Consider the following 21,425-nt stretch of genomic DNA (forward strand, 5'->3'; position numbering starts at 1 on the left):
AAACTGAGAAATCTGGCGTATGTGCCTGCAAAACGTAGGATCGCCATGGGGTGGAAGAAATGCCACAAACCTAAGGTGGATGTATGGTGGAAGGACTTGCAGAAATGGGCGGAGGCTGAAACGGTGGCATGGCAAGAAGCGAGTAGCCGGGCTGATGAAGGGGAGGCGGGCACCCTGTTGGCTTGAAAAACGCTAATAGCAGAATTGTTTGGAGTAATATCAGATCCAACAGACTCCGAAGAGAACAAAACCCGGCCGCATGTGCCAAACATTGAATGAGATTGACAAATAGGCTCACGGGGGGAGGGAGGGATAATGGGAGCAGTGATTAAGATAACTTGATGTGTAATGGAACTATCATGATTATGCTGCTTGTTTGGTTTTTGTTGTTTTGTTGGCATAAAATCAATAAAAGAAATTAAAAAAAAAAAAACACTTTTGTATCGAATATCTCCTGGGGAGTCCGTGGTAGGGATATGTAGTCCCTTGTGTGCTTGAGGAGGGCATCCAGCACTTGGGTCAGTATCCTGGTAAATAAGGGTTGTGATATGCCATGCATGTGCCCCACTGTGTGCTAGTAGGTGCCTGTGGCAAGGAAGTGGAGCACAGACACTACCTTCAGTAGAGGGGGGGTTGCGGTGCGTATTTCTATGAGGCTCACTATGTCATCATGTATCAGGTCCACTATGGTGGTGATGGTGTCCCGGTCAAGCCAGTACAGGGTGTGGATTTGCTCTGGTGTTAGGTTGAAGAGGGTGGCTCTGATGCGAGGGATTGGGGCCTGCCAGCGTGGTAATGGTGCCTGCACCAGTGGGGCATGCTGGGCCTGTCTCACCCTCCTTCTCCTCCTGTGTATCCTCTGTGGTGGGTGCTGTGGTTGTTGTTGTTGTTGCTGTTGCTGTTGCTGTTGTTGCTGCCTTGCAAGCAGGGCCTCCAGCTCCAGTAATGCTACTACTCTTGGTGTCATCTTGGTGTGGGAGAGGGTGTGGTGTGTGGGTGTGCTCCTTTTGTGCTGTGTCAGACTCCATTGCCTCCACCTGTGCTGATTGTGTGCACCTGTGGCTCTTGGAAACACTGCTCAGGGTTCTTAACACCTCCTCGGAGATGGCGGTATTTACTCCATGCCGGTAAGGTACTTTTCGGCCTTCAGTAGGCCATTATTTGCATGTCCGCATGGCTTGTGATCAGGTCCTGTTTACGGCATGTTGGTAATGCCGGCATGTTGTGTGGCGCACGCACGCCTGGCCCGCTATTTACGGCATTGTTAAGTAGGATGCAGTAATTAGCGGTCTGGTTGGTCAGAATGGCCTGTAGCGGTAAGCAATGCCGGTATTTTACCGGCATCGTTCTTACTTACCTCCAACCTCATTGACTTTGGGACACAAATGTCTTTTTGGGATTGCCCCTCAATACCTGATGGAGAAATTGGAGATCTACAAACCGAGTAGGAACCTGCGCTCAACAGAGACTTGCACCCTTAACATCAACTGGTTTAAAAGAGTCTGGGTGAATGGTCGCTCCTTTCCTCTCCGAGTAGCACAGGCCTGGAATGAGCTCCCTGAGTCATTAAGGGGAGAAATCATTTTACCTTCAGGAAGCTCCTGAAGACCAGACTGTTTGCCTAGATAGTGCCCTCTCCATTCACTAACGTAATCTGCTGTTTTTGATTTTGTCTGTTTTATTTCTTTGTGCAGCGCTTGGATGCCTGAGGGCTTTGGGGCTCTATAAATACATAGACATAGACTTGAACAGAAAGGGAGTGCAAATAGCACTGTAGCAGGAGACACATTGCACAGCGGACTCTCTGGCCAAATTAGGCGAGCATTGGGGAGGACAAGGAATTGGAACCACCTACTCCAAATATGCCAGAGGAGTATACACCTGGATTCACCCCCAACTCCCATTACATTTTATTAAGTCCGAGATAGATCCGGAAGGCAGGTTAGCGATACTGTGGGGCCGACTAGAACAGGAAGAGGTGTGTATAGTGAACTCCTATCTTCCCAACACTAATATTCCAGCACATCTGAACTCAATCGCCCCATACAGGCACGGCATCTTTTTGTAGGCAGGGGACTTCAACTGTGTATGAGATCCCAACCTTGATAGGTCCCAGCCCCACCCGAAAGTTCCCTCAGCAGCCACGGTAGCCCTATCCCTATTAATAGACGACTAGATCTTGCTGACACATGGAGGGAGCAGCACCCCAACGCCCGAGGATACTCGTACTTCTCCTCCCCACATGACCTTCATACGAGGTTAGATTACATTTTCATTAGCAAAGAACACCTGTCACAAATAGACAGTGCACAACACCTAGGTGAACCATCTCACACCACTCGCCACTTCTAGTAGAATTGAACCACGCTGGCCCTGGACCCCCTATCCCTATGTGGAGAATGCTGATTGACGCCCTGGGTGATATGGCATTCAGGGAGGAGCTGCACGACTTTATAGACAACTTTATAGAGGTAAATACTGGAAGTGTCGTCCACCTGAGCACGATGTGGGACGCCCTAAAAGTAGTGATAATGGGGGAAACTATAACAAAAGCGGGAGGTATTAGAAAACAGCTGCGAGGCGAACTAGACCAGTGGGAGGCAAGAGATTGAGCAATTTGAGGCCACCCCGGTGAACACTCACCAGAGAGAGGACACCCTCAAAGCACTTGGAGTTAAATGCACATCGGCATGGGACAGATTAGCTAAATTTGACTACACCACCAAGACTAACAGAGCACACACAGAAGCCGACAGGCCGAGTAGAATGCTGGCCTGGCTGTGCAAGAAAGAACACCCCAGGCACACAATCACCAAGATACAGGATGCAGAGGGCAATGAATTCCAAACACAACAAGGCATAAACGACGCCTTCAAGCGTTTTTATGAACGCCTATACTCCCATAAGGACCAAGTTCCCCGAGACCAAATCACAGATACATTGGAGGAAATGGGACTCCCCAGACTAACCCCTGAACAGACTGAGGCCCTAGATGCAGCCATCACGACCGAAGATATAACAGAGGCGATTAAATCGCTGGCCAACTGCAAGACCCCTGGGACCAATGGGCTACCGGCTGAGTTTTATAAAGCGTACAAGACCCCCCTAACACCTTTATTACATTAGGTTTTTCAAGAAGCATATGAGAGAGGGATATTGCCCGACAGCATGGGAGAGACCCTTTTGATCCCGATCATTAAATCTAACAAACCTGTCGACGAATGCGGCTCTTACCGCCCAACAGCCATGCTCAATTATGATGTGAAAATACTGACAACGATATTAGCGAAGAGGTTGGCTAGAATCATAGGGGAGATCATGCACATGGATCAGTGCCGCTTCATACCGAGCCGGAACACGACCATGAATTTACGCAGATTACAACAGGTTATAAACCAAACTGAGGCTAGCACGGAGGCATGTGCACTGCTATCCCTTGATGCCATTAAGGCGTTCGATTCTATATATTGGGAATGGCTCGTAGTGGTTCTAGAAGTTTTCGGCTTTGGCCCGGGGTTCATTAGGTGGATCAAGATACTTTACACAAAACCCAGGGCTATGGTAAAAACCGGAAAGTATGTATCCGAGGTCTGGGACATGTGCAGGGGCACCAGGCAGGGATGTCCACTATCCCCCATGCTTTCTGTGCTAGGACTGGAACCTATTGCCATCTATTTTCGGAAACAATTCTTCGATGCTGGGATACGCCTGGGGGGAGTGGACCACATCATCTCACTTTATGCAGACGATGTGCTGCTATATGTTACGGACCCACACAATAACGTGCCCACAATGCTAGACGTCTGAGAGAACTTTGCGAAGGTCTCAGGCATACAATTTAGCAGGGCGAAGTCCTGCCTCTTCCCTCTAGCTGGCCTCAAGAGCAGGAATATTGTAGAACTTCCTTCTGTGGGGATACAGTGGGAGGTCACCTCGTTTAAATACCTGGGAATACACATAATGCACACCCCCGCAATGATGCATGAACACAACACGAAATCAGCAATCCCCGTCTTGAGAAAATCCATGAACTTCTGGGCAAAACTTCCCCTGTCTATGATGGGCAGAGCCTCAATAATTAAAATGATTGTCCTCCCTAGATTCCTGTACAGGTTCCAAAATGTACATTACTACATCAATGCTTCCTTTTTTCGCATGCTAGAAGTGATACTCCTTGATTTCTTATGGGGAAAGGAAGACGCAAGATAGCACTCACCACCTTGGTCCTACCGCATAGCCAGGGGGGAATTCAACTCCCAAACTTTGAGAAATATTATTTGGCAGCACAACTCAGTTTTGTGACCAAGTGGCTAGCAGACAACACCACATCTGAGACGCCCCTGCTACAACCCTTGGTCTCCCCGATCCATTTGAAGGAACTTATTTGGGCCCCCAGCCACCTGATGCGAAATGCCCCCTTCTTGGCTGCCCTAGGGCGAAAAGTATGGCACAGAGCAGAGGCACTCGCCCACGCAAAGCATCTCTACTCCCCAGACATACCAATGATCTCAGACCTATGCAGATCCGACATAGACCTGCAACACCTCAGACGCTGGGAAGAAAAAGGGATATATACGTGCGGAGACCTATACGACGATGGCACCTTTAAGGAATTTGAAACACTACAGGAGGAAGTTGGAATCCACACGGGCCAGTTTCTGTGGTATCAAAGGATACGGACTACAGCACGAAACAAGTGGACAACATGGCCAGAGGAACCGGAATCAAACCCTCTGATCACACTATTGTATAGCTTGGGAGAGGGATGGAGATCAGTGTCCCAGATCTATGGCCACTTGAGTGACACCCCCAACCCACGAAGTGCCGATCTGAAAAGAAGATGGGAAACGGACATGGGCCGGGAAATGGCTGATGGAGAATGGGAGAGGGCTCTAGCGTACCCTAAAGCAGTCTCCAGAAACCACAGATTTAGACAAATACAACTGAACCTGTTATACCAAACATATTTAACCCCATCCAGGCTGGCAAAATTCATTAGATCACCACACTCCGTCTGCACCTGGTGCGGAGAGAATAATGCAGACTTCATTCACATGTTCTGGTCGTGCACCAAAACACAGTCCCTGTGGGCCACCGTACAGCTGACAAGCGAAAAAGCAGGGTTGACTAGGTACAAGTGGACCCCGGACGATTGCCTTCTGGGAAGGTACCCCAGGCCGGCCAAAGTTAAACACCTGGCCAAATTAACGGACATCATGTGCATACTGGCAAAAAGGACAATTGCAATGTCCTGGAAAAAACCTGCAGGCCCCCAACAAAAGGTATGGCACAGAGAATTGGAACGTTGGGTGCAAGCTGAAACAAAGGCATGGGAAGACAGTGTTGCCAGGTCCACGGATGCCTCGAGCATGACCCTAACGGCCTGGAAAGAACTCACAGGATCCTTGTTTCACCCGTCGGATGACAAGCCCCCATGAACAAGAACAAACCTATGGAAAACGGATTCACAACCAACATCACAGGACCCCGAGAGCAACTAGCCACAACTCCACTGGGTCCTTACAAGTCCCCTCTCCACCCTCCCCCTGGCTTGCTCAACCCCCTCTGAACCGCCAGACTGCCCTGCCATGATGGAAGGAGCACTTGGAGACAGTTAAAGTTGAATTGTTAAATGTTATTGTTTTATTACGAAATGCTTATTATCCTCTAACTATGGACATATTTTATGTCATGCAAATGTAAAAATGATAAATGCCAATAAATAAATTTAAAAATAAATCCAAAACGATGTCTTCCCGATGTCCGTCTTGGCACAAAAGTGTCATTTCTGTTGTCCAGTGCGTTACTGGCCCTGAGGCAATCTCAGTTCCATCGACAGTGGTGACTAAATCTGTAGTTGCCTTTTCGCACAGAGGAAGATTCATCCTTGCAGCCAAATCGCGATCCATATAATTTCCAATGGCTCCGCTATCAATATATGCTCTGACCACATGCATTTGAGAAGGCTGGTGGTGATTTATGAGGATCATTGGCAAAAAGAGGTGCAAGGTCTGAGAGTTCTTCTTTTCGCTCGACAAGCGGACCTCTACGCTTGTCGGGCAAGGAAGTTCTCTGGCTCCGTTTCCACTTTGCCGGCAACTCCGATTGCTTTCTTGGGTGGCTTTACAGGACAGTCTCGAAGAAAGTGGCCAGCAAAGCCGCAGTACAAACATAGCTGTTGTTGTCTTCTTCTGTCTCTTTCTGCTTTGGTTAATGGCCCTCGCACGCCCCCAATTTGCATGGGTTCAGCCACGTCGGAAGTCTTGGATGCATTCTCCTTTGGGCGCAAAAACACCCGAGTGTCCATCCTAGCTCGATCCGCCTTACGGTTCTGTAGTCTATGATGAAGCTGAACCACCAGATCTATGTATTCCGCACAATCACTAGGGGGGTTGACCACTTGGGCTAAAACGTCCTTCAGCTCCCCTCTTAAGCCCCGGTGAAACAGAGTTGTTCTCTTATCTTCTGGCCAATCGGTTTCTATATCAGTCTATTAAAGGTTGCAATGTACGACAACAGATCCTGGTTGCCTTGGCGCAGGGACAAGAGTTCATTATCCAATGCCTGACCCTGAGAGTGGCGGGCAAACAACTTCTCCATGTTCCTTTGGAACCCCTGGAAGTCTCGCAAGATGGGATCGTCCCGATTTACTAGAGGAACCGACCTGTCCGCAGCACTGCCACTGAGATAAGACAATACAAAGGCTACCCTTGATTGGTCATTTGGAAAGGCCCCTGGATTACATAGAAAATGAAGTCGGCACTGGTTCATAAAAAACGCATACCTTTTTGGGTCTCCTGCAAAGCGTTCTGGAGGTGCCAAAGGTACAGCCCCTGGAAGGAACACTTGAACTGGATTGCTGGGTGTAGTCGGAACCGTTGACCCCAATCCAGGCAACAGTGTTTGCCCCGCCTGGGATTGAAGCAATTGTTTAGCAAGCTCATCAGTACGGTCTTTAGCCACGATCAATTCCAGCCTTAAAGCATTGGTCTCCTGCCGGGCCGAATGTACCTCAGCCCTGAGTTCCCCCAAAAGTTGGGCCAGTTGGTCAGTCTCTGAGGTTTCCATGACACCCAGGTAGAGAATTTGTAGAAGGCTTCACGTTCTGTCACGCTCACCTGGTCTCCACGGGGGCGTAGCACGTAGTCGTATGACCAGGAACTGCACTGGTGTAGTTTGATGGTATAGCGGTGTCCTCTCCCTTGATATCTCCCCAGAAGGCGTTAGCCTGTAATGTTGAAACAAGAAGTTAGCTATGAGTGGGTCGGATTGGCCCCAATACCTCCCACCTCCTGGTGCCCGACTCCTCTCCTGCTCACCTATGAGTTTGGTGAGGCTGGCGCTCTGTCCTGCTTGACCTTCAGCAGGGACGCTGTAGGGTCAGTCTTTCTCTGGGCGCAGTTACTTCACTGTTCCAGAGTGCTGTTGCTGCTTTTTCGGAATGCTTGGATAATCTGGTGAGTCTCTATCTCAATAACAGCCTGGTATAGATGCTCATATTGTCCCAACGCTTTAAACGTGTTTGTCTTTCTTGCAGATGCAGTTTCGTGCGTCATCCGGGAGAAGATTCGGCCCTCCTCGGATGCTGAGCTGGTTGCCTCCAGGTGAGTATAGATGCGAATGAGTGGCGCCGGATGACAGAGTAAATGTTTGTTTGTATGGTGCGTGACTAACCTGCTGTTTTTTTTCTATTCCCCTTTTTGCAGGCGCGGCGCGGCCCCAAGATGAAGAATGGGAGAACCGCTCTGAAGAAACCCGGAGGATGCAGAATCCCAGGTGAGTATCGGAATCTGCGTGGAAGTCTTTTCCAACAGGGGCAGCGATCAGAGAACCAGCCGGAGATGAGACCGATGGCCGGAATTGCAGGTAAGGGCTTGTCGCTGTAGTAATTCCTGTTATTCTGCTTATTTTGTTCCAGGCACCGATGGATGGAAAGCACCAACGGGCGTGGCTGAAGAAGCTCGAGGGCAGAGCAGACATGGTGAGCGTTACCCTGCAGGAGTGCAGAATAACGCGAAGTGTGTTCTGCTTGCAGGGTGTGGCTTATATAGCCTTGTAAGTAGTTCCAGGTAAAGTAGTCCCTTTACCACACCCTGTCTCTCAGGAAAAATAGTCCCTCTGCCACACCCTGGATTAAACAGAAGACTCAGCCTCACAGGCAGTTTAAATAGTTCCATAGGTTCAGCCCATTTCATGAGCCTGGCGCCAACGGCGCCAGGACTGAGTCCATGAGACTCTGGGGCACTTCCTTGGGGCCTGCCAAGTCCTTCTGGTTGGCGGGGACTGGGATAGGCCCAACAGCTCCAGGGGTTTTGGAGCACGCACCATGACAGCCACACAAGAATTTGTGCAGGAGTTAAAGCGTGCCTTTGCGCAGACTACCAGAAGGGTGCGCACAGACAGCAGAGAATTTGTTAATACTTTTTTCCATGCCTTACCAAAGTACATCATGCCCCAGCTAGTGAGAGATTTTCATGAGAAAAGATCACTAGACTGGGTCATTGAACAGGCCACCCGAATCTATGAGGTGCAGAAGCCCATAGAAAACAAAAATAATGCTAAAAGTCCCAAACCAACCAGCACCCCTGCTGCTGCTAAGGTAGCAGAGGTAAAGGTTGCCCCCATTATGGATTTGGAGATAGAGGGGCCTAAAAACTTGTCTGCACAACAGAATAATTCCAAGCCCAGAAGGCCCTCGGGCCAGTCACAGACAGGGAGCCAAGGAGGTAGTCCCACAAATGGGGTCCCTCACTCCCCTGACTATGTAAGTCCCCGATATAAGGGGAACAGACCCATCCTGGATTATGTGTGGACTCCTCCAGCCCAAGGGGGGGATCCAGCCAGGCACCTAATCCAGGGAACTTCCCTCCTAACTTCCCCCAGGAGAGCAGAAATTCCCCAAATCCTGGGCAGAACTTTTTCCCCAGGTATCCACAAAACTTTCAACCCCAAAATCATCCATCCTTCTTTCCCCAATTTCCTGAGCCCAGACAACCTAATCAAGGAGAGGGGAGGCCAAGGGTGGAGGGGTACCCACATCTTCCCAACCCGGGGTATTACCAGAGAAGGGATAGCTACCCTTCCCGGGATCAGCCCAGCGGAGAAAACAGAACCCTTATCAAACTGAGCGGGTTTCACAGCTAGAGCGCCAGGTCCAAAATATGGCACAGGATCTGGGTCGCATGCTGCGGGCTCAGAAGAACCCTCAGATGTGCATGCCGGCACATAATGTCTCTAACTCTGGACCTGGTGCTCCATAACAATGACGGGGGCAGCACCCCGACAACCCACCGGTTCCCAGGGAGGAGGCACAAGGGGAAGGGGGGTGTAAAGCCTTGGAGGAAGCTTCCTTCCCCACTTGTAAAAAGCCCCTGGAAACCCAGGAACCGGAAAAATAATATCCTGCCCCTGAAAGTCTGCCACCCAAGGAGCAGAGAGGGGGTAGGAGAAACAAAGGACCCAAACAGACCCATTTTGTGGAGGAGGTACTAATCTTCCAATTTGAAGAAGAGGGATCCTCGGAGGATCCTGGGAAAAGGATCTTCTCCTTCAGAGATGGGGGAACTCCTCCCAAATAAAATGGGTCCCAAAGGATTCAAATCCAGACTGGGTAGATGTGGGGACTGAGCGCCGCCCATCATCCAATCCCAGAACCAACAGCATGAAAATCCCCTGGTTCAAACCCATCCTGGTGACTGCCTCTAAAAAGGGGGAGGCGGCCCAGAACCAGAACCAGGGGAACTCAAGACTTCTCCCATCTCTAGTTGCCACCTTTTCTTTTCAGATTCCCAAGACTCCCCACCAAATTCTGCCCAAATCTCTTCTCTCTATGTCCAAAACTAAAAAACTAGCCCACCAGCTGTCCAAGAATGTGCATTATCTGTGCCTCCTTGCAGAGAAGGAGGGAAGATACTATGCCCCGGTTCAAGTACAGGGGCAGGGTACAATTTTGGCACTGGTGGACACTGGATCCCAAGCTACCCTTCTGTCCAACAAGGCCTTTGATTAACTGAATTCAGGAAGGGGGGAGAATTACCAAATTCCCCTCACCTCTCTTCCTGGACAACTTCAGAACTATGACGGGAAGGAAATTCCCGTCGAGGGGACTGCAGATTTGGACATTAAAATTGTGCGACACAAGGTGAAGCACCCGGTCATAGTTGTGACTCCATAGGACACGCCTTGTTTACTAGGGAATGACCTCCTGCGAAGGTTGTCACCCCTAATAGATTGCGTAAACAAGGTCCTCTGGACCCAGACTAGCCGACCAATAAAGTTAAAACAGAGTATCAAACATGTTAGTTTAAATGGCACATGCCACATGGTTGAACAAAAATCTGACCAAGTAGAATTTCACTTCCAGAACAAACAAATTCCAGACGTGACAGTAATAGCAGTAGGACAACAGACTGGTGATGGGGGGTCCTCTCTATTTCTGAAAATCAACCTTCCTTCCAGTCTAAGGTGGCATTCCACACTGGAAGGAAACACTCTGAAATTCTTTACCAATCCACAATCAGACATTCCCACTCCTATAGCCCAGAAAGATGAGAAATCAACTCAGAGCCAGGCTGGTATTCAGCAAATTGGAGAGCAGTTGTTCATCCCTGTTCAGTTAAATGAAGGGAAGGACTCTGTTCTTGCCCGAGTGTGTGTGAACAACGATAAGAGCTTCATCAGCGAAGCCATGTTCCGCCAACTCCCAAAAGATCCAGCCACTCCCACATTTAGACTGATAGACAAATGGGAAATGGGTCTGGAAACACCCAATTCCAAACATCTCCTGCCAAGCAGGTGTATGCTCAAAATCTCCATAAGCAACAAGAGCATAGTCCATAATTGTTGGGTCGTGCAAGACGTCACTGCTGCCTTTTACTTAGGCAGTGATGTTCTCAATCGCTTTGCCATGAGTTAGGACCTAGTAAACTTCAAGGCTTGGTCCCGATTAGCGGATAATCCAATGGGCTTTGATGATCCAGAGAAAGCATTTAGGTCAGCTCAACTGCTGCCTTATGCAGTTGAAATTCAGATTGGAGAGGAAGTCACCATCCCAGAAAAGACCGACAATTCTCCCTGGAAGTGAAAGTTAAAAGAGGACAGAAATTGAAAAACCCTGATGCTTATATTCATCTAAATGCTTCTCTCCAACAGCAAGGGATGGGGGTAAACCCAACACCATTAGTCAACATAGAACATGACACCATTCCAATAGAGGTGGATAACAGCGACTTAAAGAGTATCACTCGAGCCGCAGGCACCATTATTGAAATGGTGCCTGATGACTGACATTTTTCCATTGATTTAGGAAATGAACTGTTAGGACCAATCCCCAAGGACTGTTTTGACAGTGACAGTGATGACAACACAATACCAGACAGGATCTTTACCCGGCATGGGGGGAAATTTCTGGTGTACACTTCCTGCTCTCATGGTAAGGAAGACGTGACTTGTGACTTCAGGAGGGATGAGGTGATTTTCCAGGTCCATGAGGGCTGCCTTTCCCACCTGAAGCCACCAGTCCAAATCAGCACTCTGACCAGGGACTTCTCCACCCAGCTGGAGAAGGCCGCTGAGATACCGAAACCAGAAGTCTTTCCAGGCTTCAGGCAGATGGTTGAAGAGAGAGTCAACCTAGCTGATGCCTGTGAGACTCGGGAGCAGAAGCAAAAGTTGAAACAAGTTTTCTTGGATTTTCAGGATCTCTTTGCGGTGGACTCATATTACTGTGGTCGCACCGACATCCACACAACAACAATTCCCACGGACCCTGGCATGACTCCAGTGTTTGTGAAGCAATATCGCTTGCCTCTCGCATCAATGGTGTCCCTTACTGAAATAATTAAGAACCTTGGGTCCCGTGGGATAATCCGTGCAGTCCACAGCACCTTCGATAATCCAGTGCTGGGGATATTGAAGACAAACGACCAGTGGAGACTCTGCGCCGACCTTAGGGAGCTCAACAAACGGGCCCATACTTTCCAATGGCCTCTTGCCTACATTGACCAAGGGCTGGCCCAGATCCAGGGGTCACAGGTATTCACTGCAAAAGACCTGACCAATGGATACTGGACTGTGCCTGTCAGTAGGGAGGACCAATACAAGCTGGCTTTTACCTTTGGGGGCCAGCAGTACACATGGACCCGGACTCCTTTTGGATACATCAACTCAGGCAATGAATTCAACATTTTCCTACATAAGGCCATGCCTGACCTGGGTGAAAGGGGTAACCTGGCCTATGTAGATGATGTACTCATCAAAGCTCAACTCTGGAGGAGCACATAACGGAGATCTGTTATGTTCTGACACAGTTGAGGGCCGCCGGAGCAAAACTTTCCTTCCAAAAGGCACAGTGGCGTAGAACACGTGTCAATTTCTTGGGCAATGAGATTACTCCTCAGGGTCTCTGTCCCCAGGAACAGAAAGTGGAAGCGATCCAGAAATTGAAAGACCCCACAACTCTGCGGGAACTAAAGAGCCTCCTTGGACTGACTAATTACAGCAGGAAGTTCATTGAGGGCTACACAGAGATCACAAGACCCCTGATTCATCTTTCGAAGGGGGGGTCAAGTGGGAATGGGGTCCAGAACAAGCTGAGGCAGTAAAAAAACTCAAAAGAAGCCTCTCACAAGTGCCTTGCCTAGCTTACCCTGTCAGAAACAAGGAGTTCTTCTTGGAGACTGGGTTCTCTAATACATGCTTGACTGCAGTATTATACCAAAAGCATGACAAGGTCAATAAAGTAATCTCCTATGTAAGTAAAACGTTATCCTCTGTGGAGGAAAAATTCAACGATTGTGAGAAGGCACTCCTGGCAACGGTGTGGGCATTGAAGAATTACCGCCCGTTTATCCAGGGGGAACAAATCATAGTGGAGGCTCCACACCAGCCTCTGCAATATCTCCAAAGTGACAGAATCCGGGACAGAAATGTGAGTAATTCTCGAATTACTTCATGGATTCTGTCAATGCAAAGCTTTCCTGTGGAGTTCAAATATGGCCAAAACAAGAAGAGTCCCCTCAATCAAGGTCTGGCCGACTTGCATGATTGTGCCAGAGAAAACTGTCTCAAAGATGAGAGTCTAAAAATCAAGGCCAACATGGAGGCATACCATAATTCCCCACACAAAGTCTTTGAAGAAGACAAGTGTAAGGGAACACCCACTGTCTATGTGGATGGATGCTCTTACCATGTTGACAACAACAGGGAAAAAGAACTTGTAGCCGGCGTGGGGAATGCATGGGTGAATGAGACCCCAGAACCCTCAGCTGGGTACAAGATTGGTCCCCGAAGCAGTCAAGTAGCAGAGTTGATGGCCGTGCATCAAGCCATCCTCACTGCTGTCCAACATCAACTCCATGAACTGGTCATAATCACTGATTCGGATTATGTACGGAACTGGTTCGTGGAGCACCTGGTTAATTGGAAAACCAGAGGCATGTTATGTGCTAATAACAAACCCCTTGAAACATGGGAAGTTAATCCAAAATATTGATGATCTGGTCACCTCGAATGGGATGACCATCTACTGGAAAAAGATCAAGGGTCATTCCAAAGTAGAGGGGCCAGATAAAACTGGAAATGACTTAGCTGATCAGCTGGCCAAAACTGGGGCCATACAAGGGGATCTAATAGAGATCGAGTCCCTGTTGGGGGAAATCCAGGTCACTGCTATCACTAGGTCCCAGACAAATGCTCACAATGATCTCTCAACTGCACAATGGAGTAAGGAGACCCCAGATGCTGATTTGATTACGGCTCAGAAGGGGGATCCAATAATTGGTAAGTTTTATCAACACATTGAGAACCCTGAGAACTTTCCCCTGACAGATACCAATTACATTGGGAAAGAGGACCTCAGAGTGTTGATGAAATGTCCAAAAATGTTCAAAATCCAAGACGGTTTGTTGGTGAGGAGATCTCTAACTGGCCTTGATCAGTGGGTGGTCCCTACCTCATTCCGAAGCCTGATGTTAAGTCACGCCCATGATGCAGCCACAGCCGGTCATAGGGGGTTTCATACAACACTTGAAATCTTAAGAGAGGTTGCATACTGGCCACACATGGGGCAGGACCTCGACCAATACTTGAAGGGGTGTCTTGTGTGTGCACAATTTCAGCCAACATCCCTCACACACTGTGCGCCTCTCCAAAAGAGGGGATGACACTGCCATGGTCAGATTTGCAAGTAGATTTCATTGGGCCCGTGATTCGCTCCTCTAGGGGGAACACGTACATGTTGACTGTGACATGCTTGTTTATTAAATGGGTGGAATGTCTCCTGGCCCCAAACTGCAAGGCAGAAACAGCAGCTGCCCTGATGATCAACCACATATTTTTGCCTTTTGGACTACCCCAAAGGATTGAGTCAGACAGAGGTAGCCATTTCACCAGCGAAGTAATAACAAAGATGTGGGAGACACTTGGGGTTAAAAGGAAGCTACATATTGCTTACCGACTAGCCTCTAGTGGTGCAGTCGAGAGATACAACAGAACAATTGTGAGCATATTAAAAAAGTATGTGGCAGATTCTGGGCCAAGTTGGGATATCCGATTACCTCTTGTCCTAATGGCCATCAGATCTACCCCTTCATCTGCAACTAAAATGTCACAGTTTGAGCTGATGACTGGACGCATGATGGTGCTTCCCCAGCATCTGCTCTACAGGACCCAAGAGCAGACATTGATCAATGCCTCCACAACTCATGAGTATGTTGAAAATCTAAGAAAACACCATCAACATGCTTTTGCCTACACTCAAGGAAATCTAGAAAGATCAGCCGACAGCATGAAGACCCACTATGATTTAAAGACTACCAGAAAGGAATACAATGTAGGAGACCAGGTCTACTTGTACAATTTCCAAAGGAACCAGGCCAAACAGCAAAAATGTCTGCCTACATGGAGGGGTCCTTTTGAAATTGTAGACAAAATCTCACCAGTCGCCTACATGATCCGCATCCGCAAAGGCAATTTGGCAGAAGGGGAAGATAAGTGGGTCCATATTAATCAACTAAAGTGTTGCCATCCTAGGCACACTCTGCAGCAACTGGAGGAATCTTCTGGAACCCCAGAGGGGGCCACTCCAGATCCATAAAATTCCAAATCTAAAATATTCCACATATAGTCTATAAAATACAATAATAAAAATGTGTCCTGATTTCTCAAAATGTATATGTCCGCCCCGCTACATTAATAGTGGTGGGGAAATGTCTACAAATATGTTTTTGCTTTGTCATCCTAGGAGAGAGATAAACCATGGAGACTAACCAAGGAGGACTACCCGGGGACCGGGAGCAAAGATCTGAGGGGCCCGGAGTATCGCTCAATACTCCATTCAGAACTGGCGAGGAGAACCGAGTGATCCACCCCTGATGGAGGAAAAGATGCTGAACTTTGCCATTGGTGGAATCTGAAGAGATGAGGCTGACATCCCAGTCTTGCGAGTTTCCACTAATGGACAATCAACGCCAATCACAAGAGGGGGGCTTGTGGGATGTCTCAACCCACTAGTCCAAGCCCTGCAACATTACTGTGCATGGCTTGCAGCAGAAACATCATAATGGTTGCCGGAAAGCATGCTGCTCGCTAAAAATCACCAGAACGTGCGCAGTAAAAATCTGAAAAATAGGCCGCCATCCACTTTTGCCTATGTCAGTGGTAACACAGGAGACCACTGCCAAAACCCATCACTTGGCTACCCACAGAGCAAAATCATTGCAAGAGAAAGACAAAGCTGTTTTAAAAATCTGTTTTTATTGGTTGTCAAAATTGCAAAAATCATGGCTCACAAACCACCCAAAAAGATCCAACCTCCTTGTTGGGTTTTGAACATCATTCTACTCCAAGAATCCACGTAAATACAATGTCCACAGAAGTACACTTATCAGATGAAAATCCACATTGAAGATTGCTCTGGCAGGAAGGCAAGCCATGTGACCCTCTGACTCAGTCCAGCTCTGGAGGCGGGCCAGACTAAAAATGTGGATTGAAGTGGAAGTAAATGTATGTTTTATAAAAATGCTTATATGGAAAGTGTACTGAACTGACAAAAATATGAAACTTAGAGATTGTTAAAAATGAAAAATGAAAATTTTGCTCACAGTTTAAGACTAAGCTGGAGTCTGTGCGATGTTCTGAGACTGAACCCCGGAAATTATTCATATTGTAGCCATGGTGTTTATGTTAGGAACATGAAAATGTACAGGAATGTGCCTGGATGGGATGTGCATGCATGTTTAAAGATTGGGGCAAAACTAACATTGAGAAACCCACCAAAAGCGTGAAAAAGTTGTCATTTATGAACCATAGCTCGTAGGAAGATGAGAGTTGAACAGAAATGTACCTTCAGCAATCTGTCATGTAATTATGTATTATTAACAAGTTGTGCATCTTGGAAATATGTTTTTTGGGGAAAATACATTTTCCTAAGTAAACGCAAAGGGGAGGGATTTCCTTTGGACCATAAACACAGTGTCACGCTGACTCATGATGACACACTGCTCCTGTCTCAAATCAGGAGAGGGGAAATCCTCTGACCTATCAGATCCTTAGAGGGTTGGGCATAGATAATCAGCCTCCCCACCCACTTTGGAAATGGATAAATAGGGACTGTTGAGGGCCCAGAGACACACACTTTCCACTCATCAACTGATTCCTTGGTGAAGCACCCTGCAGGAAGATCCAGGCTCCAGACACAGACCCAGAATCCAGACTGTAGAACTTTGAAGCAGAAGGGCCCAATCCCAAAAGCTGAACTCTTCTCAGCTGGCCTTCAGAATCTTAAGCAACCTGATTTTAACCTCTAAACTTCCAAGGGGCACCACAAAATCCAACAGCCTGGCTGAGCTGTTTTGCTTTTCTAGCTAACAACCCTGTGCTAGAACCAAGATCCAGATCCGTCCAGCAGAGCTGTAACCCGCAACCTGTCAGATCCAGTCCAAGAGGCCACGCAGACCAGAGTGCCTTGCTGAGAGCAGAGTCCAGGTGCCCTGAATCCTGTCAGGTGACGGGTCCATTCCATTCCAAAGCCATAGGAGTGAGTATTTAGTATAGAACTGTCCATAGTCATCTCTTAGTTTAAAGTAATCCTATTCAATCCATCTCAACCGATCCAGAACTGCATTATAGAATCTTGTGAGAATCCTTCTCGTTATATAGTCTGTGATAATTGTAGTGATAATCATCTGTGCACTGATATTTTCTGAAGGAAGTCAAGTGTCCTGGTGCACAACAATCAGAGTGGAAGGCGCCCTGTTCTGGTGGTTGTCCCGTTGGGTATCTTGTACTTTCATAGCCCCTTAGTATAAGTCCATATTGGTTCTGAATCTTTAAAGCGCAATCTTTCATTTTGAAATCTTGACTCTGTTTAAGAAAAATCTACCTTCACAAAAACCTCTGTAACTTTTAAACCATACGTCCTAGAGATGAAATTTAAATGTAATTTTGAAGCTAACATCCTCAGCTTTCAAACGCACCCAAATAGTCTTGCCTTAATCGCGTTTCCCGCACGCGGAAAAGTTGCCGCGATTTCACATTTGACTCCATTTCACCACATGTAAAAATAGCAATTTCTTGATTTCAACTTCTGAATTTCGTTTTCCATCTGCTAATCATTCCACAATCCCTGCTAGTGTTGACTTGAACCTATCCCAAGCCACTCTCACTAGTTCTGAATCTCACTTAGCGAATTAAAATCAATTTTAGAATTTTTCCCATTCATTTCAAATCACATTTAAAAGCATTTTGACCTGTTTTTAAAATCATGACGGTTCTCTCTAAGCTTGCAGGGGGAATTGGGATTGAACTGCATTGGTGATTGATATTCCTGAAACCTGTGTGCCCTCATTCCATCTCTTCATATTGTATACTGGGTGGAGTGAGTAATAACAGGGGGAAGAGTGATCATATTGTCTTTTGATTGAAGTCATACCAAGTTTTATTTCTGTGTTGCATTCCTTTCTATCATTGCAATCTCTTGAACCCATACAAAGGGCCTGATCACGACTTGGCCATTACCGCCGGCGGTATTACCGCCGACGTTAATTGCCCTACCGCCGAACTCCCCGGCGCTAATAGCGCCGGATCACGAGTTCGGCGGTAAAGTAATTCCCCATTCCCCATTGAGCCCATTCGGGAATGCCCCATTCCCCATTGGACTCAATGGGGAATTTTCACGGTCTTACCGCCGGCGGATTTCCCGCCGGCGGTAATAGCGCAAATTTTCAGTGGATTTCCCCCCAGCTCAGAGCTGGGGCGAATTCCGCCGAAGCCCTGATTCGGCGGACCGTTAAATCCGGCGGTATTAGCGCTACCGCCGGATTTAAGGGTTACCACCGAAGTCGTGATCAGGCCCAAAGTATTCTCTGCTAGATTATTCTTCCTATTCCTACTCCTAATTGATTAAAGAGATTGTTGATATTGTAATATTACCCATTGCTGATCATTGTTCAAAATCATAAGTGTGATATTCAGATATTATTCATATTAATAAAAGTATAATCTATATATTGTTCAATTCTTTAAATAAATCTTTTAATTTGCAAAACAAACCTATTTCTTGGTTCAGTGAGACCGGGGGAATTCAAAGAGAGGGGCGTTATATAAGGGTACATCATCCAGAATTAAATGAACTTTGACATAAAAATATATAAATAAGGGTTTCCATTGGGCATCCCATGCTAGGCATTGACTCATTTGGAGTGCTGGATTGAAATCACTTACAATTAGATAGAAAACCTGGCATGGCAAAACCTGGGAGACATCTATTTGGACATCACAGTCACAACACACACTTTACATGGTGGAAAGTGTGGCAACACAGGATAAGGGGATGCACACTAGGTTTTTATCCTGGAATATAAGAGGCCTGTCCAATCCAATCAGCTAGGAAAGTCATGGCGTATGCTGCCAGACACAAAATCAACATACTACTGCTGCGGAGACTCATGCAACTGAAAAGACAGTGAAATCTTTAAGCCGCGCCTGGGGCCATCAAGCGATTACAACTGACTACTTCTCACAATCCAGAGGGGTCACAACAATCATCCACTGAAGAACAAACTTTGTCATAACCAAAACTAACGGTGATCCCGATGGCAGATACATAATAATATGGGTGACGCTTCGAGGTCAGGACGTATAGTCCTCAATACATACGGTCCTAATGTTGACTCTCCAGAGTTTTACCCCCAGATACTAACACTGTTCCTGCCAATAGGAGAGGCAAAGGTAATATGGGGTGGGAACCATAATATCATCCTAGACCCTGAAATGGATAGAACAACGACAAGTAGCAGAAAGGAGACAAAGGCGGCATCTACCATTAAACATGACATGCGACTAATACCATTGGCCGATGCATGGAGAGAGCTACACCCACATCTCAAAGAGTTTGCATTCCACTCATATGTCCATGGTTCGAGCTCCCGGATTGACTACTGGCTATGTTCCACTGAATGTATCCAGGAGATTAAGGAATTAACCATATTGCCCCGCACCCTCTCAGACCACTCCCGATCATACTAGACATTCAATTTGGATCTACACCCAAGAACCAGCGAACGTGGAAAATGCCACCACAACTCCTAAGAGACGAGGCACTGGTGGAGACACTCCGCACAGAAGTGACCAACTTTTTTGAACGCAACAAGTGCTCCATGTCATCGTTCAATACAATATGGATAACCTTTAAGGTGTAGTTGAGAGGACATCTGATCGCCACGGTGCATGGCAGACTCCAAGAGATCCGCTCGACCCTTACCCAGACTGAAGCCAGCATAAAAATGGCAGATGAAGCATATACCAGATAACCAGGGCAAAATACCCTAACCCCCCTACAGGAGGCCACCGAAACATTTAACAAACTGGCTGACCAGGAAGTTTACTACATGAGACGACCCAGGAAAGCCAAGAGGTATGGAGAGGGAAACAAATCAGGCAGACTCCTAGCCAACCTCATCAGGTCGGAGCTAGATCATGGACACATCACAAGCATCACTGATGAACACGGAACAACGCTCACGAATCAGAGAGAGATCAATGAGGTATTCCTTCGATTTTACTCTAAGCTATACCAAAACAGGGACCAGAAGTCTCCCGAAGAGCTTCAGCAACACTTAGATTCTTATCCACCTCCAAAGCTCACAGACGAGGACAGGATGATGTTAGATACCCTGCTGTCGGTGGAAGACATAACCCAAGCAATTAAAGACCTAAAAATGGGCAAAGCACCAGGAACTGACAGCATTACGACAGATCTCTACAAAGCATTCGTCACGTAGCTGGCCCCCCGGCTCTTGAAAATGTGAGAGGAGTCCCTGGAGAGAGGCACCCTACCACCGTCTTTACACAAGGCCATAATCACCGTCCTGCTGAAACCACACAAACCTCCTCAAGACCCCTCCTCTTACAGGCCCCTATCTCTCATTAATGTGGATGCGAAAATCATAGCTAAAGCCATCGCCAACAGACTGAATCCACATATGAACAAACTGATTCACCCAGATCAATCCGGCTTTATACCCTCCCGTTCCACAGCCCTGAACCTCTGCAGATTTTTTGCGATCTCATCCCAAATAGACCCTGGGAAGAAGACAGTTGCAGTGACACTAGACGCAGATAGGTGTTCGATTCCATCTCCTGGAAATTCATGTACGCCATCCTCCAGAAGATGGGATTTGGCACGGGATTCATCCGAAGGGTACAGATTTTATACCATAATCCCACAGCCAAAGTCAGGACTAACACGACCCTTTCAGCCAGCTTTGAACTACAAAGAGGTACGAGACAGGGCTGCCCCCTCTCTCTGCTGATATTTGCGCATACCATGTGGGAATGGTAGCATTCTTGCGGACCAAACATGCATGGAGGGGGATATACATTATGGGGAAGCCTCAATTCATATCTCTTTACGCTGATGACACCATGTTGTACGTCAGAGGCCCAGATACACATCTCCCCCCCGATAATGCAAGACATCGCAGAATTTACAAAATATTCCGGATACAAGATCAACCAATTCAAATCCGAAATAATACCATTAACTAAATCCGCTTCACAATCGGAGGCCACCACCCAGTTTCGCTGGTCACCTACCACTGCTCGATACCTGGGGATCATGCTGGCAACAGATAAGAACACGCTATACTCCAACAACTATGGTCCATTTCTAACACAGCTGGAAACCAAGCTCAACCTCTGGGCAAGACTACCGCTATCCATGTATGGCCGAATATCCCTGCTTAAAATGGTGATCATCCCCAAATTGTTATACCTCTTCAGCGGCATTCCCATTTGGCCGGGTCGAAAATTCTTCAAAGCTATACAGAAAAGCAGTGTACATTTTGTGTGGGGAGGGAACACACCCAGGATCAGCTGGACCAAGATGTGCGAACACTACGACACAGGGGGCCTGGCAGCGCTGGATT

The sequence above is a fragment of the Ambystoma mexicanum genome, chromosome 12 (genome assembly GCF_040938575.1).
Source record: "Ambystoma mexicanum isolate Mex_15411 chromosome 12, UKY_AmexF1_1, whole genome shotgun sequence".
Classification (NCBI taxonomy): domain Eukaryota; kingdom Metazoa; phylum Chordata; class Amphibia; order Caudata; family Ambystomatidae; genus Ambystoma; species Ambystoma mexicanum.